General features: G+C 45.2%; 1 protein-coding gene across 1 annotated transcript in view; it reads right to left on the reverse strand.

Annotated features, from left to right (window-relative positions):
- Window positions 1–10,116: 10,116 nt before the first annotated feature.
- Window positions 10,117–26,706, reverse strand: part of LOC147028203 (uncharacterized) — a 54,060-nt gene continuing 37,470 nt past the window's right edge. The window contains exons 2-3 of the transcript XR_015057463.1: window positions 11,285–11,332; window positions 10,117–10,236 (exon numbers count right to left, since the gene is read on the reverse strand). The gene's annotated coding sequence lies outside the window, so the exon portion shown is untranslated. The remainder of the gene's footprint in view (window positions 10,237–11,284; window positions 11,333–26,706) is intronic.

Below are 26,706 nucleotides of genomic sequence, written 5' to 3' on the forward strand. Positions count from 1 at the left end.
TTTCAGGGAATTTTAACTCTACATTCTTCCAACAAGGAAATTAATTTTTTAAACAAAGTTTAAAAGGTCCTTAAAAAAACTAACAATGGATTTCCATGGGTTAAACACATCAAGTTTGCTCAGGGTGATGGAGCACTTGGACCTATGACGTCATAAAGCACTTGGACCTATGACATAAGACATTCAGGGTGACGGAGCACGAACCACTCATTCAGGGTGATGGAGCACGAACCACTTGCTCAGTGTGACGGAGCACGAACCACTTGCTCAGTGTGACGGAGCACGAACAACTCATTCAGGGTGACGGAGCACGAACAACTCGCTCAGGGTGACGGAGCACGAACAACTCGCTCAGGGTGACGGAGCACGAACAACTCGCTCAGGGTGACGGAGCACGAACAACTCGCTCAGGGTGACGGAGCACGAACAACTCGCTCAGGGTGACGGAGCACGAAGCACTCGCTCAGGGTGACGGAGCACGAAGCACTCGCTCAGGGTGACGGAGCACGAAGCACTCGCTCAGGGTGACGGAGCACGAAGCACTCGCTCAGGGTGACGGAGCACGAAGCACTCGCTCAGGGTGACGGAGCACGAAGCACTCGCTCAGGGTGACGGAGCACGAAGCACTCGCTCAGGGTGACGGAGCACGAAGCACTCGCTCAGGGTGACGGAGCACGAAGCACTCGCTCAGGGTGACGGAGCACGAAGCACTCGCTCAGGGTGACGGAGCACGAAGCACTCGCTCAGGGTGACGGAGCACGAAGCACTCGCTCAGGGTGACGGAGCACGAAGCACTCGCTCAGGGTGACGGAGCACGAAGCACTCGCTCAGGGTGACGGAGCACGAAGCACTCGCTCAGGGTGACGGAGCACGAAGCACTCGCTCAGGGTGACGGAGCACGAAGCACTCGCTCAGGGTGACGGAGCACGAAGCACTCGCTCAGGGTGACGGAGCACGAAGCACTCGCTCAGGGTGACGGAGCACGAAGCACTTCGCTCAGGGTGACGGAGCACGAAGCACTCGCTCAGGGTGACGGAGCACGGCACTTCGCTCAGGGTGACGGAGCACGAAGCACTCGCTCAGGGTGACGGAGCACGAAGCACTCGCTCAGGGTGACGGAGCACGAAGCACTCGCTCAGGGTGACGGAGCACGAAGCACTCGCTCAGGGTGACGGAGCACGAAGCACTCGCTCAGGGTGACTGAGCACGAAGCACTCGCTCAGGGTGACGGAGCACGAAGCACTCGCTCAGGGTGACGGAGCACGAAGCACTCGCTCAGGATGACGGAGCACGAAGCACTCGCTCAGGGTGACGGAGCACGAAGCACTCGCTCAGGGTGACGGAGCACGAAGCACTCGCTCAGGGTGACGGAGCACGAAGCACTCGCTCAGGGTGACGGAGCACGAGGCACTCGCTCAGGGTGACGGAGCACGAAGCACTCGCTCAGGGTGACGGAGCACGAAGCACTCGCTCAGGGTGACGGAGCACAAAGCACTCGCTCAGGGTGACGGAGCACGAAGCACTCGCTCAGGGTGACGGAGCACGAAGCACTCGCTCAGGGTGACGGAGCACGAAGCACTCGCTCAGGGTGACGGAGCACGAAGCACTCGCTCAGGGTGACGGAGCACGAAGCACTCGCTCAGGGTGACGGAGCACGAAGCACTCGCTCAGGGTGACGGAGCACGAAGCACTCGCTCAGGGTGACGGAGCACGAAGCACTCGCTCAGGGTGACGGAGCACGAAGCACTCGCTCAGGGTGACGGAGCACGAAGCACTCGCTCAGGGTGACGGAGCACGAAGCACTCGCTCAGGGTGACGGAGCACGAAGCACTCGCTCAGGGTGACGGAGCACGAAGCACTCATTCAGGGTGACGGAGCACGAACAACTCATTCAGGGTGACGAGCACGAAGCACTCGCTCAGGGTGACGGAGCACGAAGCACTCGCTCAGAGTGACGGAGCACGAAGCACTCGCTCAGGGTGACGGAGCACGAAGCACTCGTTCAGGGTGACGGAGCACGAAGCACTCGTTCAGGGTGACGGAGCACGAAGCACTCGCTCAGGGTGACGGAGCACGAAGCACTCGCTCAGGGTGACGGAGCACGAAGCACTCGCTCAGGGTGACGGAGCACGAAGCACTCGCTCAGGGTGACGGAGCACGAAGCACTCGCTCAGGGTGACGGAGCACGAAGCACTCGCTCAGGGTGACGGAGCACGAAGCACTCGCTCAGGGTGACGGAGCACGAAGCACTCGCTCAGGGTGACGGAGCACGAAGCACTCTCTCAGGGTGACGGAGCACGAAGCACTCGCTCAGGGTGACGGAGCACGAAGCACTCGCTCAGGGTGACGGAGCACGAAGCACTCGCTCAGGGTGACGGAGCACGAAGCACTCATTCAGGGTGACGGAGCACGAACAACTCATTCAGGGTGACGAGCACGAAGCACTCGCTCAGGGTGACGGAGCACGAAGCACTCGCTCAGAGTGACGGAGCACGAAGCACTCGCTCAGGGTGACGGAGCACGAAGCACTCGTTCAGGGTGACGGAGCACGAAGCACTCGTTCAGGGTGACGGAGCACGAAGCACTCGCTCAGGGTGACGGAGCACGAAGCACTCGCTCAGGGTGACGGAGCACGAAGCACTCGCTCAGGGTGACGGAGCACGAAGCACTCGCTCAGGGTGACGGAGCACGAAGCACTCGCTCAGGGTGACGGAGCACGAAGCACTCGCTCAGGGTGACGGAGCACGAAGCACTCGCTCAGGGTGACGGAGCACGAAGCACTCGCTCAGGGTGACGGAGCACGAAGCACTCTCTCAGGGTGACGGAGCACGAAGCACTCGCTCAGGGTGACGGCGCACGAATCACTCGCTCAGGGTGACGAAGCACGAACCACTCGCTCAGGGTGACGGAGCACGAACCACTCGCTCAGGGTGACGGAGCGCTTGGACCACTCGCTCAGGGTGACGGAGCACTTAGACCACTCGCTCAGGGTGACGGAGCACGAACCACTCGCTCAGGGTGACGGAGCACGAACCACTCGCTCAGGGTGGCGGAGCACGAACCACTCGCTCAGGGTGACGGTGCACGAATCACTCGCTCAGGGTGACGAAGCACGAACCACTCGCTCAGGGTGACGGAGCACGGACCACTCGCTCAGGGTGACGGAGCGCTTGGAGCACTCGCTCAGGGTGACGGAGCACTTGGACCACTCGCTCAGGGTGACGGAGCACGAACCACTCGCTCAGGGTGACGGAGCACGAACCACTCGCTCAGGGTGGCGGAGCACGAACCACTCGCTCAGGGTGACGGAGCACGGACTACTCGCTCAGGGTGACGGAGCGCTTGGACCACTCGCTCAGGGTGACGGAGCACTTGGACCACTGGCTCAGGGTGACGGAGCACTTGGACCACTCGCTCAGGGTGACGGAACACTTGGACCACTCGCTCAGGGTGACGGAGCACTTGGACCACTCGCTCAGGGTGACGGAGCATGAACCACTCACTCAGGGTGACGGAGCACGAACCACTCGCTCAGGGTGGCGGAGCACGAACCACTCGCTCAGGGTGGCGGAGCACGAACCACTCGCTCAGGGTGACGGCGCACGAATTACTCGCTCAGGGTGACGGAGCACGAACCACTCGCTCGGGGTGACGGAGCACTTGGACCACTCGCTCAGAGTAACGGAGCACTTGGACCACTCATTCAGGGTGACAGAGTAGGAACCACTCGCTCAGAGTGACGGAGCACGAACCACTCGCCCAGGGTGACGGAGCATTTGGACCACTCCCTCAGAGTGACGGAGCACTTGGACCACTCCCTCAGAGTGACAGAGCACTTGGACCAATCCCTCAGAGTGACAGAGCACTTGGACCACTCATTTAGGGTGACAGAGTAGGAACCACTCGCTCAGAGCGGCGGAGCACTTGGACCACAAACGTAGTAATTTGTAGCGTGTCTCCACAAGGCACTTTGCCCTTATTTGTATAAATGTGTTATTTTGGTGATTTGTTTTTTCTTCCCCTCCCTTTCTCTCTTGGTTCTGCTTTCTCTTAAAATGTTCCACCATACCTACTGCAGTCCTGACCATGTATTAGCAGGGATGAGGAGAGTGAGCGACATTAAATATAATTGTGGCAATTCTAACAAAAGCAGTACTACTACCACTACCACTACTACTACTAAACATGTCCATCTTAGGGGTTTAGCGACCTTCTTGGGGGTGTTGTCCCTTTTGCATTTCGTTCTGTTGGGACAGGGTGAATATGAGGTTCAGGTAGGAATTTGGAATTTATTCAGAGTGCCGAAGATAGCTCACCTACTCTTCACGAAGGACACCATGGGATCTTAAACGTCCACCAACTTATTGTTATTATTTCATATGCAGCCTATGGCTGCTGGTTGCACCATTGCTGGAAACGCACTGTGCCACTGAAGCGTTGTCCCCCTGTTTCCAGTAAGCTGGTCCTCAGTTTGCCAACCTCGGAAGGCTGACAGGCTGAATCAATCCACCTGGTTTTATTTAACGGCCTAACAGGGTCTTTAACTCAAAACTCTTAGATCTTTAGCCAGCCACCTTAGTCATGAAGCTAACACTTGGCTTCCATCCACCAACTAATGCTGGCAGATGTGACGCCCAGTTAAACGTCCATCCGAGGGACGGCAAACACATTGATGAACTAGAAGGGCACTCGGTCGAGCGCATACCTCCACCACGTAATGCCTGATCCACGAGAACAGATCGGGCCCAATACATTTTTGAAATATCATGCTGGACATTACTGTGTCGTTTTTGGCCCTATATCTCTCAATGGTTAATAATCACTGAGAAATTAAATAATTCTCGTATCCAGAACCATATTCGGATCTTCACCAAATCGAATCAATTCTGACTGATCACACACACACCCTTGCCCTTGTCCACCAAATTTCATCTAAATCCGTCCACAACTTTTTGAGATATCGTGTTATATATATCCTTTTTGGCCCTATCTCTCAATGGTGAATAATTACTTTAAAAATTCTAGTAGTCGGATCCGGATCCGGATCCGGATCTTCACCAAAATCGAATCAGTTCGTCCTTGTCAAACACCAAAGCTTTCTACAAAGTTTCACCCGGATCCGTCCACAACTTTTTGAGATATCCTGTACACAAACAGACAGACTGGGGGGTGGGGGTGGGGTGAAAACAACCTCCTTCACCTTCGGTGGTAGAGGTAATAACCCTGCCTGTGAAACACCGCGATGAGTTTATAACAGGGAACAGGGTTGGGGTTTGAACCCAGGCGAGACAGCACAGCTTCAAGGCCATCCTGCCAGTGCCATTTATTCTGACATCTCTTTCTATCGTTTTCGTATTGCAACCGAGCTGTGTCCTGGACAGTTTGGTCATCATCATCCTTTCGAATGCAGCCGATGGCTGCTGGTTGCATCCTTGCTCGGAACGTGACTGTGCCACTGATGCAGTGCCGCTTGTTACCAGTAAGCTGGTACTCATTTTGCCGACCTGGGAAGGATGACCGACTGAGTCGACCCACTTGGTGTTATGCAACGGCACGACAGGAACTCCTTAAGACCTTAAGCCAGCCACCTTAACCGATTAAGCCAACACCAGGCTAACTGTGTATGGTGAAATGTCATCACATTTTGACCGAGTTTGACAATCACAACGATTGTACATTGCTAATATAAAAAAAACATATGTTAAAAACATGAATCATCAAACTTTAACCACTCGATGCTGCCTTTAACCCACTGGGCTACATTGTAAAATTACCAAAAGTTATTTATCCTCGACCAAGCGTCCCGAAAAAGGAAAGGTACGTGCTGTCGCTGATTTTTCCACTTCCAACACTTAAAGTTTGCATTCTTCACCCCGAGGGAGTGTCATGAGTTTCAACTTCAAAAGAACGAATGACAAAATGAAGTTCTTCCTTAGGCGACGGTGACCCTTTGAAGTGGACGAGATGCCCTTTGCTGGAATCGGACAAGTTTGAAGGACGTTGCAACAAGTGAAAAGTCACGTGTGAAACTTTATAATTCGAAAAAAGTTTGCATTCCTTTATGTTCGCAGATATTTTGCTGATGAACCGTTTGGAATGGAATCCAAGAATAAAACGACGTGAATGAGAGTGGATCAAAGTGAGGATGTGTCCACGAAATCCACTGTGAGAGTTGGACGAGGAATTTTGATGACGTCTCGTCACGACGGTGGTTCTCATTAGGCAGAGCATTCCTTGTTCGGGATTATTTGATGATGATGATTCGTTGTTTCACAGTCCTGTAATCAGTTTCTTTAGTCTAAACGATCCCTGTCCCTGAAGCAAGAGCACATCTCCAAACGAATGTTTTTGCTTCTCTGCTGGGAATGGAGCGATTTGTGAAGGTCGTGACAGGCACTGAGAAATCATCTTGGAATCAAACAGATGTTCAAGGCTGCAAGCGTTGTTTATTTACTGGAGAACTCGATGGACTTGAGGAACCGTGGGAAGTGAAGGTGTGAGGGTTATGGCAATTATTGAGTGTTGCTCCCACAGCCTGCCATTGGGAATGTGACTGAAAGAATTTACCAACCTTTCCTCGACTTGAGGTTGGAAGTAAAACATCAAGGATATCTTTGGGAAGATCAATCGTCGAGCCGAAGCTTCATTTGATATGTGCAAACCAGGACCATCTAGTTATTATGTACGCACCGGAAGGGTGATAAGGGTGGGTGGCTCCAAACAAAGGTGTACACAGGAGGTTGGAGGAAGAGGAGCTGGAGGGTCAACATTTAAGTATGAATGGTCTCTTATTGTTGCATTTCGTTAGAACTATTCCAAATTAACAAGTGATTTGACGACATTGTGGTTTGGGAAGGATAAAAGGACTGGTTCCTCTTCATTTCAGAGTGATGCAGAAGCAAGACGTGTTCAAAAAGTTATCGGAACAAGATATCCGCAATTAGTTCACGAAACAGCAACATTTAAAAAACAATTAATATCTGATTGGTAAGGAAATATTTTTCTAATTGATATAAATATATATAGAGATATTTTAAACATGGTGACCTTTCGTGGGCTCTCTCGTTCTCTTAATTAGCATGCCAAACCTGACCCTCTCAACAGACCAGTTAGCTTTCTCGTGATCATAAGAAAAGTAAGGTAGTCGATAATATTTGCCACTGACCTCAAGAATAATCTCTGATTCTTTTATCTTGAGTCCATCAGTTTGGTTTCTGCTGCACTCATTCCACCCTGCACCTGCTGCTTCGACTGGTAACAATGGATGGACGTCCTCAATCTCAACCTAGAGGGGGAGCACTCGGTAGAGTGCAAAACCTCCGCCACCAATACTGCTAGGTCACTCAAGTGAACCTGATATCCTATTCATTCAATTTGATGTCAACAGTGCTCACAGAGTTATAGTTTGCAACTTTCCCTTTTACTTTTAACTTTTACATACTCAATTCATTCGTCATAACTAGATTCCTTGAGACAGAAATTGATCTTACGTGGGTATATCCACCTGAAGTTCCAAAATCAGCTGCAATTATAATTTTGGCATGTTTTTTGTTGGAAATCACTTATAACATGTAGAAATGCAAAAAAAATCGAAATTTTGTTGAAAAAAAAGTTGCAAATTTTTTTTTTCTCTAACAATTTTTTTTTGGGGGGGGGGGGTTGAAAATCACTTAAAACATGTAGAAATGCAAAAAAAAAATTCAAATGTTTTTTCAAAATGGCCGCCATAGCGGCCATATTGGATTTTGGACCAAGTCCAAAATCTAATGGCATGATCCTTGGACCATACCTAATTCCCCCACCAAGTTTCGTCCAAATCCGTCGAGAAGTTTTTCCGTAATACTGTTCACAAGCAAACAAACAGACAAATAAAACCAATGTCACCCGCAGGGTGACCCGTATCTTGCCAAAAGGTGACCACGTGTGACTTCTTTAAGGTCACACTGAGGTGAACAGAACTGCTATCCACCAAGAGCGAATCCTTGAGGAATATCTGCCTACGAGAGATTCCGATGATAATCGTTCTACAGAGTAACCATGAAAAATATGTTTGCCTCATAACGTCACCAAGTGACGTCATAATGTCTCAAGCTTGACATATCTAGAAAGTACTCATCGAGGTGTTCAATTTGAGGTTCTACACGATATGGTTCCTAAAACTTGAAAATTTGGCCTTGGGGTCAAATATGTTTGACCTCAGGCGCTAACCATGAAGGTCAAGGCCAATCGCCACCAAAAACTAATCAGCTGAGCGCCAGACCATATACTACATTCCAATAAAGTTTGGAGACGATTAGATTAAAATTACTCAAAAAATAAGGGTTTCGTCAACTCCCCTGATTTGCGACAAAGTGACCTTGACCTTTGATCTTGACCTTCAAAATTTTATGCGCTGAAAGGGGCCTCTATAGGCCTCTGATATGCGAAGTTACAAAAATTTCCAATGATAACTGTGCTCTGCAGAGTGATTTATACGTGATTACAGACAAAAACTAGAGGGGGGGGCACTCGGGAGAGTGCAAAACCTCCGCCGCCAATACTGTTGGGTCACTCAAGTGAACCTTATATCTTATTCATTAAATATGATGTCAACAGTGCTGACAGAGTTATAGTTCTTTTCTCCAACATTTTTTGTGGGGGGGGGGGGGGTTGGAAATCACTTAAAACATGTAAAAATGCAAAAAGAAAAAAAAAATCAAAATTTTGTTGAAAAAAAAGTTGCAAACATTTTTTTTCTCCAACAATTTTTTTTGGGGGGGTTGGAAAGCACTTATATTAAAACATGTAGAAATGATAAAAAAAATTCTTTTTTTTGGGGGGGGGTAATTTTTTTTGGGGGTGGGGGTTGGAAATCACTTAAAACATGTAGAAATGCAAAAAAAAAAAAATTCTCTATTTTTTTGGGGGGGTAACAATTTTTTGGGGGGGTTGGAAATCACTTTAAAACATGTAGAAATGCAAAAAAAAATTCTCTAAATTTTTTTTGGGGGGAGGGGTAAAAAAAATTTGGGGGGGGTTGGAAATCACTTAAAACATGTAAAAATGCAAAAAAAAAACTTTTTCTCTAACAATTTTTTTTTTGGGGGGGGGACCAAGTCCAAAATTTAATGGCATGATGCTTGGACTACACCTAACCCCCCACCAAGTTTCGTCGAAATCCGTCGAGGAGTTTTTCCGTAATACTGTTCACAAACAAACAAACAAACAAACCGAAAGGGGGTGAAAACAGTAACCTCCATCCATCTTCGAAGATGGCGGAGGTTAAAAAAAAAACATATGAAGGTCAAGGCCAATCGCCACCAAAAATTAATCAGCTGAGCGCCAGACCATGAACTATATTCCCATGAAGTTTGAAGACGATCCGATCAAAATTACTCAAAAAATAAGGGTTTCGTCGACTCCCCTGATTTGCGACAAAGTGACATTGACCTTGACCTTCAAAATTTTGTGCGCTGAAAGGGACCTCTATAGGCCTCTGATATGCGAAGTTACAAAAATTTCCAATGATAACTGTGCTCTGCAGAATTTTTTATATGTGATTATAGACAAAAATAAAAATAAAAAACATACAAGCTGACTGACATATCTTGCAAAAACTTCGTTTTGGCAAGATAACAAACAAACAGAAAGGGGTGAAAACAGTAACCTCCGATGTTCGATGGCGGAGGTTAACAAGAGGTCAAAGCCATCTAATCTCACTGGACGATATAGAGGCTGAAATCCCTCAAGGGATCCTTCCTTCTTCCCAAAGGAAAGGACATTCCTAACTTCTCAGTGTGTCTACCTGTCTATTGTCTCCTCCCTTCGGATATACCTGAACCCCACCCATCCTGGTATTAGGCCATGAGCCAGACCCGGTAATTTTTGGCCACCGGTACCATCCGAGGGGAATAATGTTCATTGTAATTTTTGGCAGGGTATACATCTCTACAGTCAGAAACTATGTGATGGCATTGCATTGGTGGTAGCCTTTTGTGTGTTATTAGCCGTTATGTAACCCCATCCCAAAATAAACTTTTCTGAAACTGGCGTAAGACGGAAGAAGACATTCTATTTAAAAGTAATGGTTCTCTCTTATTATAGGCTATAATGGAGATGATGTCTTGAACAGGACCTGAAAGTACCAAGTCGTGTTGACCGAGAATGGAAGATGGAGAAGGAAGAAGGAGTTGAACAGTTGGTGGTGCACTGTATGGATAGTCAGCCAGCACCTGAGGCCGTCCTTGATTTATTTGCCTGCAATTGTAAAAGGAAGTGTTCACTACCAAAATGTGTGTTTGTCAAACGGCCTGAAATGCACTGATATGTGCAGACTGCTAGACTGTGAGAACAAGGCATCCATCTTTGAGTCAGACAATAGGGAAATTTCAGATGAGGATATTGAAGAACTGGATAATGATTATGATGTTTAAGTTCATCTTGAACATTTTATATCACTTACAATCAGTGCATATGATCAGACATGCCTTAGAAACTATAAAGGACCCGTCTATGGTGCATAAGACAATATGTTTATCAGCAACACATTGGGCCTAGGTAATGGCCTTGTTCGTGTGGAACACCACATTTATGTTTCTATTCTGTAATTTTATGCCCTACAACAGAAGATTGTGTTTCATTTTCATCTTTGACTCATTCATCAGATTGCACATGATTAACCATCTTGCTACTGTCTTATATTGTGTCATACGGGTGTTTGATACCTTCATATGTGCATTATTGAGTATCTAAATCCCTGAAATTCTGTATTTTTTGAGAAATTACAGGGAAAAAAACATTCATCTTGTTCATGAATATGCTATCATTTACCTTTGTTTGATTCTTGGAAAGTATCCTTCAATAACAACGGAAAATATCATGACATGTGGAACACCACATTTATGTTTCTATTCTGTAATTTTATGCCCTACAACAGAAGATTGTGTTTCATTTTCATCTTTGACTCATTCATCAGATTGCACATTCTTGGAAAGTATCCTTCAATAACAACAGGGAAAATATCATGACATCGACCAAACTACATAAATCCGTCCAAATTAGGTATTTTTTCATTTGAAGGGTGGGGTAACATTGTCTGCTACATTGATCTTAATATACAACATACAAAAAAGAAATTTAGATTTTTGGATTTCTTAATAAATTTGCTAAACACCCATGTAATTATATTGTTCCAGAACTTATATTTACTTTCCACAGTAAATGATAGACAAATACTTATCTAAAGGTGGTATGATTTATCACACAGGTAATAGACACTGATATATAATTGTCTCCAATGACATACCTTTCAACCGAGGCATGTTCAGCACTTTTTGTTGAGAAGCAGATGATCCTAGCAAAAGGTGAGACAAATTTCATTGTTAATGTTTGACTGATAAAAAAAATGTTGGCAAGTTGAAGTAGGATGTCTTACTTGCCTTGTACTGGCCATTTTGCACAAAAGCTTATTTAAGGGTAGGCATATAAACAGGGTGATAACACACAAAAAATCACAATAAGAATTATTCCCCCCCAGATGGAACCGACCAACCCTACTGGATCATGGACTATGAGGGAATATGAAAATCCTCTTCAAATTTCTAGTCTTTTTGATGAAAATTGAGGATTTTAGAAAATTGGCTTGTCAGGGCCTTTGGCCGATGTTGACCTCAAAACAGTGACCGCTAAATCACATGCTCCTGTAATATGTGGTAAAGTTTCAATTTCCTCCGCTAAACGGTTTTTCATGTACGCTCTTAACAAAATGCAGACAAGAGCACAGACGTCGCAGCTTGGATGTAATAAAAAAAAAAAAATTAATAAATAATATCCACAAAGATTTATTGGGTTCGTCGATGACGACAACCACAGAAAAAGCAGATTCTCAAACATCACTGAAACCTAAACTAAACATGGGAATGACCAATAATGTGGGGAATCAGGTGTCATGGCATCCTTGATGATGAAACGCACAGCAGTAAGTGCAGGGGTACTCGATCCACGTGATGTTAAGGTTCGTAATGAAGGGTTATGATTCTCGCAGACGGTTCGATCACAGGATTAGTGCGCATTCAGGGCCAATTGATCCATCGATCGGGAATCACCAAGGGTCGTGCCTTGACATGGTCCAAAACAGACCTTATGTCGGGTCACCTGCAGGCATGTCCATTGCAGACAATTTAACCGAAAATCATCTGGGTCTCGATCGAGACCCACAGGGGTCGCTGTCTATTAAGGAGACCTCAGGATTGCAACGAACGTCAGTGTCATTAATTATCCCGTAAAACACAACCCTGACCGTTTGTGAGATCTTCGATTGAATCGATTAATGACAAAGGGACTATCTATTTATTATGTACGCACCATAGTGGGTTGGGTACACGGGTTTGTGTTTGCATACCTAACAAGAAGCGAGAACAGCACTCGGTAGAACGCATACCTCCTCCAGGCTGAACAGTTTACGTTTTTAGATCCTCGTGGAGGATCTCTAAGTCTTACTCACGTTGTTGTTCTTCATCTTCTTCTTGTGAACTTTTTTGTTTCACAGCCTACAGTTTTCATCAAAACATCCTGAAACTTGGCGTATATATGTAAAAAATACTCTGCGCAGACAGTAACCATCTCCGATTTTGAAAATTCCTCCGAGAAAAAAAAGTTATGACGTCAAAATATCTCCGCTAATGGAAATCGCCTGAAAAATTATCTCCGAAACTAGACAAGCTTTTTGAATTCTGTTTGCGGGAATCGAACAGGGCATTAGCAGAGATGAATTACCGCACATATGATACATCACTAAGACGTCATATCAATTTTTATGACGTCATTCCTATTTTTTGACATTTTTTGTTTCACAACCCAGAGTTTTCATCGGATCTTCGTGAAACTTGCCACGTATATGCAGAAATCCCACGCACAGGCAGTAACCATCTCCGATTTTGGAAATTCTTCCTCGAAAAAAAAGTTGACGTCAAAATATCGCCGCTCATGGAAATCGCCTATACCATTATCTCCGAAACTCGGCAAGCTGTTTGAATTTTGTTTGCGGGAATCAAGCCGGGCATTAGCACAGATAATTTATCGCAAACCTGATACATCACAATGATGTCATATTCGTTTTTATGACGTCATCATTGAGGACGAGGATCTTAGCTCATTTGAGCTTGTTTATCTCACTGATAGGCCGGAACTGGATTCAGACCTGAACCAAAATTTAATTAGCTTCTTGTTGTCACCTCCCCAACTCGTCCACAACTTTTAAAGATATGCTGTTCAGTGTTCACAGACAGACAAACGTCCTTCGTCCACCTTCGGTGGCGGAGATCAGAGATATACACAGCTCCTAATACCTGAACTTAGGATTGTCGCGAAGATTTAATGTAAAATTTTTACCAATCATGTACATGAGCCATGACATCCTTGAAGCAGTCATTACATACTTTGTCCAGTCACAATTCCCAGTTTCACTTTTCCTCCCAAATCGCCCTTCCATTGGATGACGTAACCTTGCGACGAAATCACTTTATCAGATGGTTTCAATCTGTTGGGTCATCTACATATTATGTTGGCAAAAAGGGCTGCAGTGTAAATTAATATATGGCAAGAGAAAGGAAATACAGAGAATCTAATGGAAAAGCAGCTCAAAATGCCCCCCCCCCCCAAATTTACGTACGTAATAAATCGACGGCTCCTCTTACTTATTTATTTTTTGTGAAAGTCTGTGGATACTTCAGTTGTCGTGTTCAACTGGTGTATCTGCTTTCGTTTCCTGGAAAATAACATCTGATCCGGATTTCCCACGTGATGTCGTGCCAGTAGGGGGCACTGTATCACTGAACGTGCTTCACTTAAAGCTGCCTGTTCTGTCTGTATTGTTGATGTTTCAGGTAACATACACCAAAGACACATACATGGAACCAGCATGAGATTATGTTTCATATAAGCCATAATGTGTAGTCTGACAGTGTAATGGGTCGTCTAGAAGCCATTCTGATTGGGTACAGAAATCGCTTTTGGCACAAATGACGAAAATTCATTTTTAAGGGTACCCCTTTTCATGAGGCTAAAAGAGGTAGTGCATCCCAATATTTTCAATGTTAACATTCAAATTCGTATTCAGCATATCCAGACACTTCAAAAAAACATAGTTTTGTTGGGAGGTGGGGGGGGGGGTGCACGGTGGCCCTATCTAGCCCATGGCCTATTTGTTTGTGACATATTTGGTGGCCCTCTAATACTCCGAGATATTTGTGTGATACTTCATTTTCTAGTTCCTGTATTCTTGTATTTTGGTCAATTTTTATGTTGTCCATTTTTGTTGGTCTATTTTGTACTTATTACACTTTTCTTAGCCAAATTCATTTGAATGTCGTTGGAGTACCGTTTTACAAAATTCAGCTGTTCTGCCAATTTTTCGTCATTTGGTGTGAAGAGTTTTTAATCATCCATGTACGTACAGTAGATATGTCACCATTCCTGTTTCTTTGGATGTTTTTTCTGTTGGCTGTTAGCGTGTATCCTTGTCCATGCTCATTAAAGAGGTTGTTCAGTGGGTCCAAAGCCAAGCTAAACAGGAGGAGGAGGGAAAGGCCGTCTCCCTGGAAGATCCCTGGAAGATCCCAAGAAAAAACTCCTCGTATTTTGATCTTTCCTTCAGAGTGCTGTAATATCAATGTGGTATTCCAGAGCTCCATTGCTTTCTCAGTTTGAGGATTTATATTATATACCTACATGCATTTTGTTGTGTGTGTGTGTGTGTGTGTGTGTGTGTGTGTGTGTGTGTGTGTGTGTGTGTGTGTGTGTGTGTGTGTGTGCAAATCTAATTTATTTTATACACATCGGTGAGGTCTACTGCATTAATTGTCAAATGCTGTATCTTATAATTTATACAGCACACTTCAAGTTTTAATAACATTTGTGACAATTTATCAGTAATAATATCACATTGCAAAGGCTGTCAAAGGCTTGTTCCATCATGCATATAATACCCCAAAACCGTTACAGACCAAAAGGACTCTTTCATGGGTTTATGGCAGTGAAGTATGATGTCCTTAAGTGTAGTATTCTCAGCAGCTGTATCTCTGGTTCAAGCCACTCAACCATGAACAGGATCATCGAGTCAGTTAAATGGTGAGGTAAGTTAATCCAGCAGGAGGGGAAAAACACTCTCTAATACTTCACATGTGCAGTCGACTGCTGCCATTGCTGAGGTTTGGGAACTGACTTGGTGTTTCTCACCTGCTGTTACGTCACCATAAACAATAACCAATCACAGTAGTTACTGATGATGAAAAAGTAATCCACCAACAGCACCCAAAAAAGCAAACTACCAAACAGCTCAACCACTTTGGAAGTTTTTCAAAAGTTACACCACCGAAAGTTTTGGAAAGTCCAACTCAGGAATTTTTGGAAAGTCTATCTCTGGAAGTAAACTTCTGGAAGGTTCCAATTTGGAAGGTGCCACTGAGGAAGTTACAACTTGGGAGGTTTATATCTCACCTAGGATTCTCCACAAAATTGGTAAGCCAATAAATTACAGAAACGCCCTCAGAATTAACCTCATTCAAGCTGGATGAGCCTTTGGATAGATATCTGACAATACATCGTGTACACAAAAAGATTCGGTGAGGATAGACGATGAAGAAAACTATTTTCATCATGTCACATCTCGTCCCAACCCAATAAAACCAGTTGGACATTAACCCAGGATATTTACTCAGACTTTGGAACTTTGGAACTTGGAACATGATGATAATGTTGGGGTGGAAGAAATGTGGTTTTGAGAGAGGGTGGAGAAGGGAGTGGGTTCGGGTGTCAGTGGTGAGAAGGAAATTGACGAATGACATATATATATATATATATATATATATATATATATATATATATATATATATATATATATATATATATATATATATATATATTCTTCTTCTTTCGGCTGCTCCCGTTAGGGGTAGCCACAGCGGATCATCCATATGATACGCATAGTGAATTGGCACATGTTTTACACAGGATACCCTTCCTGACACAACCCTGGTCGCCTCTTATGACACAGGGATCTGGTACACCTATTTTAACAGGAGTATACACCGGCCCAGTACACTGGTACTCATTTCGCCAACCTCGGAAGGATGACAGGCTGTCAACCCCCTGGTGTTAAACGACTTGGTATATATGATGACAGGCTGAGTCAACCCCCTGGTGTTAATTCAGCAGCCAGCGGGGCTTGATCCCAGGATCCTGAGTTCAAGCCCCGCTGGCTGCTGAATTAACACCAGGGGGTTGACTCAGCCTGTCATCCATCTGAGGTCGGCAAAGTGAGTACCAGTGTACTGGTCCCGGTGTATGCCCCGGTTAGAATAGGTATACCATATCCCTGTGTGTCGTAAGAGGCGACCAGGGTTGGCGTCAGGAAGGGCATCCGGCCATAAAAAACATTGCCTCAAGAAAAAGCCTAACCCTTGCACAGCAGGGAAAAATGGCTGAAAAACGGTCTATATATATATATATATATATATATATATATATATATATATATATATATATATATATATATATATATATATATATATATATATATATATATATATATATATATATATATATATATATGTGTATTCAGTGGCCCAACGGGGCTTGAACTCAGGACTTTTTGAGTCCTAAGCCACTGCCCAAACCACTGCGCCAACACCAGGCTATTACACACACACACACACACACACACACACACACACACACACACACACACACACACACACACACACACACACACACACACACACACACACACACACACACACACACACACACACACACACACACACACACACACACACACACACACACCCACACCCACATCTCTCACCTGTGAATGGAGGGAATAGCCAATCAGCTCTCACCAAATCAACCAAACCCAGTTGGCTAGGATTATTTCAACAATTGACCCCTCCCACACTCCTCTCGCCAAAGAAGCGGCATAAAGCAACCCAAGAAGACTTACACAAGGTAAGTCATTTGCTGTTTCGAACCCCTCCAAGAGTTCCTCAACAACTACAAAGACGTTCACACAGATAGTACACATATGAGAATCCCAATGCTACACACCCCCTCAGCTATCGGACCGGTTTCGGACACTAATCCAACCAAAATATTCTAGTTTTGTATTTTTAATCAATTTTCTGAAGTTTGAAGAATTTGCTTTTCACTTGGAAGTTGTGGGTTACGATGTGTAAATAAAAGTGGAAAAAGTCTGATTTAAAGCAATTTAATTCTAGGCTATAAGGCAACAAAAGGTGAAAATTTTGAAAGGGGGTGTAGACTTTCTCTAGGCACTGGATATATATATACATATATATATATATATATATATATATATATATATACATATATATATATATATATATACATATATATATATATATATATACATATACATATATATATATATATATATATATACATATATATATATATATATATATATATATATATATATATATATATATATACATATATATATATATATATATATATATATATATATATATATATATATATATATATATATATATATATATATATATATATATATATATATATATATATATATATATATATATATATATATATATATATATATATATATATATATATATATATATATATATATATATATATATATATACATATATATATATATATATATATATATATATATATATATATATATATACACATACAGTACATATACATATACACTGAATGGATGTTCGTTTTCTTGCCGATTGGGTGAAGATATATTTTCACTATTTCTCGAAATGACGGGAGTGGTAAGTGTCCCAAACCTACATTACTGTCTTGTTCTTTCCAAAACAATGTTCGTACTCGTAAAAATCATGAAATCTTCATGAAAGTAAGCTAATATGAGAGAGTAAGCCGTGAGAGTAAGTAAGTAAGTCAAAAAAAGAGAGTATGTTTGCATCACATGCCTCTCATGACCCAAGGTAAAATTTTCATGTGCATCGTGATCCACAGTGTGCAGAAGAATTTGCACATGGCTCAGCTGACCTGCTGCAGTGTGGTGTGTGTGTGTGTGTGTGTGTGTGTGTGTGTGTGTGTGTGTGTGTGTGTGTGTGTGTGTGTGTGTGTGTCTGTGTGTGTCTGTGTGTGTCTGTGTGTGTCTGTGTGTGTCTGTGTGTGTCTGTGTGTGTGTGTGTATGTGTGTATGTGTCTGTGTGTGTCTGTGTGTGTCTGTGTGTGTCTGTGTGTGTCTGTGTGTGTCTGTTTGTGTCTGTTTGTGTCTGTTTGTGTCTGTTTGTGTGTGTGTGTGTGTGTGTGTGTGTGTGTGTGTGTGTGTGTGTGTGTGTGTGTGTGTGTGTGTGTGTGTGTGTGTGTGTGTGTGTGTGTGTGTGTGTGTGTGTGTGTGTGTGTGTGTATCATGGTGTGCATCTCTGCCTCCAGGCCATCTTGGCTCAGGTCGAGCTCCCGCAGACACTCCCCATTGGCAGGCATCCCATCCATCCAACACACAAGGAAAGACGGCTCCACGGCTGCCATAAATCTTCCCGTCATTGGCTGGGGGTGGACTTAGCCACAGGTCGAGGTGATAAGGTCACTTCACGAAGTTTATGACCTTATACATTTACAACATGTTATATGATCGGTGTTGGCACTGACACGTGAAGTCCCCTCTTCTGTCATTTCCGGTATTGTCATTTTTAATGCCCCTCTATTTAATATTGAAAATCTCATACTTTTACTCAATTAATGCATCTACGAGCCTTCTTTTCATTACCTACGTAAATATGGTGGAAATTTCACTCCCCCTCCCCTGCGTACTCTCTATAATGCCCCTTCCTTTCCATCCCTTTACAGGCTCCACATACCATATGCCTTCTCCTATATTGCTTTCCTTTCTCTCTAAACTCTTCCCACACTCCCATGCCTCCTTCCTCTATCTCATCATCGTCCCTTGTCTTCATTTCTCTCTTTTATTCCATCATTTCAGCACCCCCATGACCCCATCCCTCATCCCCCTGTGCACGGAATAAATAGGTGACCTTCAGCAGCTAAGAGTAGCGACCCAAAAATGGGAAAGGAAGTTTATTATAAAGTGAACTTTCCCATTCATCAGTGCATGCCACACACCTAGCGAGAATGTCATTCACACCTGGCGAGGTTACAAACACAAGCTAAGTTTTCAAGTAGCCCTCGGGGTGGCACCTGTTGACACGTAGTCGTAACAAAACAAGGATACGTTGAACAAAAGTTTGAGCAAAGCAGAACCGACTCACCCCTCATCATCAAAGGGTATCAACTCCTGATATAGGCCTAGCAGTCCGCTTCGTGACCTTTGTTGTATCAGGCAAGTGCAACGATTGAATGCTTTGATTTATGCATCAGGTAAAAAGGTATTGTGAGCATCATCAGATGTTTAATGTAGGGACTGTCAGCTCACTCCTAACGTGTACATATGGTAAAGTCCCTATCTGGTTCAACTGATGATCCGAGTTTTAGGCATCCACTGTTCACTGCCAACCAGACTGGTTTCCATATAATTGTGCTCGTTTAGTATAATACTGATATCTTCCATCTTCATGGTGTCATTTGGTAAAATGGGTAAAAGTTATTTTTGCATTGCATAGCGAGTAAGTTCACGATGTGACAAAATTGATGTTCTTCCTTAATTTCACCGATTATTCGTTAATTCCATTAATTTCTCATTCAATTAAATATTGTTCGAAACAACAATCAACTGTGAATTGAAAGTTATTAGATGTAATGTAACACTAACAGAAGATTATGAGGTTATTCGGATGTAGATAAGGAGTGGCAAATAAGCATCGCTTCTAGTCTCTCCAACCAAGTAAGCAAGTATTCCCACTGATTGTCAACGTCACTTGATTGAAAACACGTTACGAATGTTAAATGTGGTTACATTGTAAACGGGTATGCGCAGCAAAACGGGCACTCAGGGAGAAACGGACGCATGTTGTGAAATGGGCACTCACTGGAAAACGAGGTGATTAGGTCATGAGGTGATGAGGTCATGCTGTGAAACAGGCACTCACTGTAAAACAAGGTGATTAGGTCATGCTGTGAAGCAGGCACTCGCTGTAAAACAAGGTGATTCAGTCACAAGGTGATGAGGTTATCCTGTGAAACGGGTGCTCGCTGTAAAACGAGGCGATTAGGTCATGAGGTGATAAGATCATGCTGTGAAACGGGTGCTTGCTGTAAAACGAGGTGATTAGGTCATGAGGTGATAAGATCATGCTGTGAAACGGGTGCTCGCTGTAAAACGAGGTGATTAGGTCATGAGGTGATAAGATCATGCTGTGAAACGGGTGCTCGCTGTAAAACGAGGCGATTAGGTCATGAGGTGATAAGATCATGCTGTGAAACGGGTGCTTGCTGTAAAACGAGGTGATTAGGTCATGAGGTGATAAGATCAGGCTGTGAAATGGGTGCTTGCTGTAAAATGAAAGTGTGCTGTAAAACGAGGGTACACTGAAAAATAAGGGAGTGCTGTAAAACGGGGGAGCGCTGTAAAACGGGGGAGCGCTGTAAAACGGGGAAGCGCTGTAAAACGGGGAAGCACTGTAAAATGGGGGAGCGCTGTAAAACGGGGATACACTGTAAAATAAGGGAGCGCTGTAAAACGGGGGAAGCGCTGTAAAACGGGAGAGCGCTGCAAAACGGGGGAGCGCTGTAAAACGGGAAAGCGCTGTGAAACGGGGAAGCGCTGTAAAACGGGGGAGCGCTGTAAAACGGGGGAGCGCTGTAAAACGGGGAAGTACTGTAAAACGGGGGAGCGCTGTAAAAAGGGGGTACACTGTAAAATAAGGGAGCGCTGTAAAACGGGGGAGCGCTGCAAAACTGGGGAGCGCTGTGAAATGGGGGCACGCTGTAAAACGGGGGAGCGCTGTGAAATGGGGGCACGCTGTAAAACGGGGGAGCGCTGTGAAATGGGGGCACGCTGTAAAACGGGGGTACACTGTAAAATAAGGGAGCACTGTAAAACGGGGGAGCGCTGTGAAATGGGGGCATGCTGTAAAACGGGGGGGCTGCAAAATGGGGGCACGCTATAAAACGGGGGAGCGCTGCAAAACGGGGTACGCTGTAAAACGAGAAGCGCTATGAAATGGGGGCACGCTGTAAAACGGGAAGTGCTGTGAAATGGGGGCACGCTGTAAAACGGGGGAGCACTGCAAAACGGGTGCACGCTGTAAAACGGGAAGCGCTGTGAAATGGATGCTCGCTGTAAAAGGGAGGAGCACTGCAAAACGAGAAGTGCTGTGAAACGGGGGCACGCTGCAAAACGGGAAGCGCTGTGAAATGGGGGCACGCTGTAAAATGGGGGAACCCTGCATAATGGGGGAACGCTGTAAAACGGAGGCATGCTGTAAAACGGGAAGCGATGTGAAATGTGGGCACGTTGTAAAACGGGGGAACGCTGCATAACGGGGGCACACTGTAAAACGGGAAGCGCTGTGAAATGGGGGCACGCTGTAAAACGGGAAGCGCTGCGAAATGGATGCTCACTGTAAAGGGGGGAGCACTGCAAAATGAGAAGTGCTGTGAAACGGGGAGCACTGTAGAACGGGGGTGCGCTGGAAAATTGGGGAGCACTGTAAAACGGGGGCACGCAGTAAAATGGGGCGCACTGTAAAACAGGGGCATGCTGTAAAACAGGGCGTACTGTAAAATGTGGCATGCTGTAAAATGGGGGCACTAAGTAAAATGGGGGCACACTGTAAAATGGGGCGTGCTGTAAAACAGGGCACACTAAAAAGGGATGTGCGGTGTAAAACAGGGGCACACGGTAAAACAGGGGCAGGGGGGGGCATGCTGTAAAGTGGGGGAACGCTGTTAAATGGGGGCACGCAGTAAAATGGGGGCACGCTGTAAAGTGGGGGCACACTGTTAAATGGGGGCATGAAGTAAAATGGGGGCATGCTGTAAAATGGGGGCTCACTGTAAAATGGGGGCATGCAGTAAAATGGGGGCACGCTGTAAAACAGGGTGTGCTGTAAAACAGGGCTGTAAAACGGGGGACACAGTAAAATGGGGGCACACTGTAAAACGTGGCATGCTGTAAAACGTGGCGTGCTGCAAAACGTGGCGTGCTGTAAAACAGCGCACACTGTAAAATGGGGGTATGCAGTAATATGGGGGGCACACAGTAAAATGCGGGCACGCAGTAAAATGGGGGCACGCAGTAAAATGGGGGCACGCAGTAAAATGGGGCATGCAGTAAAATGGGGCATGCAGTAAAATGGGGGCATGCAGTAAAATGGGGGCACACTGTAACACAGGGGCACGCTGTAAAACAGGGCATGCTGTAAAACGGGGCACACTGAAAAAGGGATGTGTGGTGTAAAACAGGGGCAGGGTGCACGCTGTAAAGTGGGGGCACACTGTTAAATGGGGACACGCAGTAAAATGGGAGCACGCAGTAAAATAGGGGCATGCAGTAAAATGGGGGCACACTGTAAAACAGGGGCACATTGTAAAACGGGCGTACTGTAAAATGGGGTATGCTGTAAAAAGGGGGCACGCAGTAAAATGGGGGCACGCAGTAAAATGGGGGCACACTGTAAAATGGGGCGTGCTGCAAGACGGGTCACATTAAAAAGGGATGTGCGGTGTAAAACAGGGGCAAACTGTTAAACAGGGGCAGGGGGCATGCTGTAAAGTGGGGGCACACTGTAAACTGGGGCATACTGTCAAACGGAGCATGCTGTAAAACGGGGCGTACTGTAAAACAGGGCACACTGAAAAAGGGATGTGTGGTGTAAAACAGGGGCAGGGTGCACACTGTAAAGTGGGAGCACGCAGTAAAATGGGGGCAAGCAGTAAAATGAGGGCCGCAGTAAAATGGGGGCACACTGTAAAACAGGGGCATGCTGTAAAACAGGGGCACGCAGTAAAATGGGGGCACGCAGTAAAATGGGTCGTGCTGTAAAACGGGGCACACCAAAAAGGGATGTGCGGTGTAAAACAGGGGCACGCTGTAAAGTGGGGGCATGCTGTTAAATGGGGGCACACAGTAAAATGGGGGCATGCTGTAAAGAGGGGGCACGCTGTTAAATGGGGGCATGAAGTAAAATGGGGGCACGCTGTAAAATGGGGGCTCCCAGTGAAATGGGGGCACGCAGTAAAATGGGGGCACGCTGTAAAATGGGGGCATGCAGTAAAATGGGGGCATGCTGTAAAATGGGGGGCATGCTGTAAAATGGGGGTGCTGTAAAAAGGGGCGTCCTGTAAAACGGTTGATGTTGTAAAATGGGGGCACGCAGTAAAATGGGGGCACGCTGTAAAGTGGGGGCACGCTGTTAAATGGGGGCATGAAGTAAAATGGGGGCATGCTGTAAAATGGGGGCACGCTGTAAAATGGGGGCACGCAGTAAAATGGGGGGCATGCTGTAAAATGGGGGGGGCATGCTGTAAAATGGGGGTGCTGTAAAAAGGGGCGTCCTGTAAAACGGTTGATGCTGTAAAATGGGGGCACGCAGTAAAATTGGACGCACTGTAAAACGGGGCGCGCTGTAAAGCGGGGCGCGCTGTAAAGCGGGGCGCGCTGTAAAGCGGGGCGCGCTGTAAAGCGGGGGTGCGCTGTAAAGCGGGGGCGCGCTATCAAACGGGGTGTGCTGTAATACGGGGCATGCTGTAATACAGTCACGCATTGCAAAACTGTAAAACGGGGCACACTGTAAAACTGACAAGCACTGCAACACGGACACGTGCTGTAAAACGGGGCACACTGTATGAATGAATGTTTCTCTGTTCATCCTGGCATACTGATCATGGCTACATTGTATGGAAGTCATCGAGGTACTGCTATGTTGGGATTTGTCAATCAAATAACAAGGTTTTACGTTGTATCTCGCAGGATTTTCATGTCCTGTGACTCAACAGGTATGTAAACGGACCGTCAGATGCCGAGTCTTGGTTCTCCAAGTTTATTGCAGACGATGCTAAGTTCCTGGAAAAGCATTTACCTTTAGATTATTTATTTATTTAACTACATTTTGAAACATGGTACCTTGAGCTCAAGAGTATAAAAGAAATCGTTTTTAAAGAAGTGTCAAAAGTTTTGTGAAACATTTACCCGTGGCTTTCAGCAGGGCAGAGACCTTTTCAGGTCTTGATGGTTGGAGAAAATTTTAGTCAAAAGTATGTGATTATTTCACAATTATTACTGCTTTAATGTTTGGTATTATAGTATCGGTATGTGCACTCGTACGTCTATGTCCCATCTTTTGTTTTGGGGTAATAATGGATGAAATGAACGGGACATTGATTGATGTATATTAATTGCTGTGGGAAGCAAGTTAACCCTTCATCAGAACAAAAGAGGGTCTATAGTTTGATGAGTCCTTCAATAAAGACTGGAAGTACACCCTTTAGATGTCCCGCATATAGTGAATCTCTTCAGGTGCAGCATTCAAAAGGTAGTGAGATAATAACAACACCTGCAGAGCTTTTAAGTTGTGCAAATATTTCCTTTTTGGAGATGTCACCTGAAAGACCCTCAGTACATGAATTGGCAGAATTTATTACAAAAGCCATTCAAATTATTGGGAGGTGCATGTGGAGCTAAAGTGGGGTGGTGGAGTGGGCAAGCTGAAGCTGTGTCCCACCCTCCCCATCTCCACCTCATGCAGCCCCTCCCAATTTCCAAGAACTCCTCTGAACATCAAATTTTTGTACACTCTCCACTCCGTTCTGCTTTGACCAATTTAAAAGGCAATACCAAAGCTTTCATTTTCCACAGATGAACCGTTCACACGGAATGCGTAAGATCAAGGTTGGAACAATCCCGCAACAACTCCAAGGCCAAACATCAAAGGCCCCGGAGGCTGGGAAGCTACATGAGTTGCTGCCTGCGTGATGAAGGGAGGAGACCCGTTCGCTGCGGTGAGCCAGACTAAACAGGCAGGATAGCCGCATGGACAAGTGACTTTCCACGATTTTGTGCGAAGACCCTTGTTCCTGAGAAAAACCATCTATGGAATAACATTGGGAAAGACAAAACGTGACTTGAGATTGAATCACATATCATTATGTATGCCAGTATGAAGCCTGGCGGTGGCTTAACAATTAACGTGGTTGGCTTGTGATCTTAAAGTTCGATGTTCAAGTCCCCAACGTTCCAAACTAATACTTGGTGGGTTGAGTCAGAGCTCTCATCCTTCTGTGGTTGGCAAAACGAGTCCGAGCTCTGGAAGAAAACAGAACCATTTGAGTATCCTGTGTTGGAGTGGAGACCTGTCCAGGAGACCTGGAGACCCAGCCAATGAAATTCTCTTGGCATCCTTATGCACCTGAGGGTGTGAGGAGGGTCATCCATCTTTTTGAATCCTGAAGTACCCTTGCCTCCCCCATCCATGTTCATACATAATGACCAAAAGCCCCCCACAACATCATGTGACCGATTTTGCATCGCTATTGGAAGTGTTTCATATGGATTGAACATCCATCGCACAATACTGCACTGGCTCTAAATGATTATCTGCTGGACATTTAAAGTCTTACCTCCGAGGCACCTGATTTGTGGGCACTGAGTCAGAAGGGACGTTGTGGAAACAATGGATAGAGAGCCAGTCCGAGGAATGTTATTTCCTGGGAAATGATTTGTTGATGTAGAAATGAAATACATGCCCCGGGTTAAGGGCAATGTAATATCAAATTCTCAAAACATTTTGCCTTCATATGATCAATCGAATGATGTGATCCTCTTTAGACAATATATCTGAAAGTTAAGTTGCAATGGTCTCGCAGCCCAGATAGTGATCTGAAGCATGTGCAGGGTTGGAGTTTTACAATGGATGGTGATGTCAACGTCTGGGGCGTCTATACTGTCACGGTTGTGGTTCCCTCATGGCAGAGTGGAGCCGGGTGACATCACACGGATACCTGGTCATAATGGCAGGTTAAGTTCATTTTGAAATTTTACTTGTGTTTAAATGAGGGCTGTTGGGAAGTTTTCACGATATCATCGCTGCCACCCACCTTTCCCTTATTCAGGGGATTGGCTTCCGTATCAAGACAATACCACCCTCCGCCCCACTTCTTTCGTTAGCAAAGCCAAACCCTGGAGTGATTCTCATGAGAAGGTTTGAAGAGATGTACGAGGGGAGTTCAGGAGGTTCTACAAATCGGATAGTTTGTTGGCATCCTAGTGTCGGTGTTTTGATCATGAAAAACTTGCATGTGGAATTGTTACATGTTATTAGCTTGTTTTATAATGCCAGTTGTTTCAAAGTATAATCCAGAAATTTGTATAAATTGACCACGCTATAAACTGTCGTCCAGGTGTTTCAAACGCAGCGTGATTCATCAATGTGTGTGCCATCCCAGGAATGGACGATAAACATCCCACGGTGTCCTTCATGAAGAGTAGGCGAGCTATCTTCGTCACCCTGAACAAATTACAAATGCCTGCCTTAACTACTTAGTCGAGCATCTGGCCTGGCCAGTCGGTTCATGAATGACTTGAGCCAAAACTTTCCTCCCAGCTAACCCCACAAAAACGTGGGAATAATTGGAGCTGTTAGAAGACGAAGTAATATTGAGCAATTTTTATGGAGAGGTGAAGCTCAAAAGAAATCAACGAACCAATGGTGAAGGTGGTGGGTACGTGCAAGCACTGAGCCCAGATACCTCCATCCTATCGTACGTTAGCCAAATGGACGACCTGCCTTTTATGTGGACGGGAGTCCCTTA

The sequence above is a fragment of the Eptatretus burgeri genome, chromosome 4 (genome assembly GCF_056783735.1).
Source record: "Eptatretus burgeri isolate ZD-2024b chromosome 4, Ebu_testis_v1, whole genome shotgun sequence".
Taxonomy (NCBI): domain Eukaryota; kingdom Metazoa; phylum Chordata; class Myxini; order Myxiniformes; family Myxinidae; genus Eptatretus; species Eptatretus burgeri.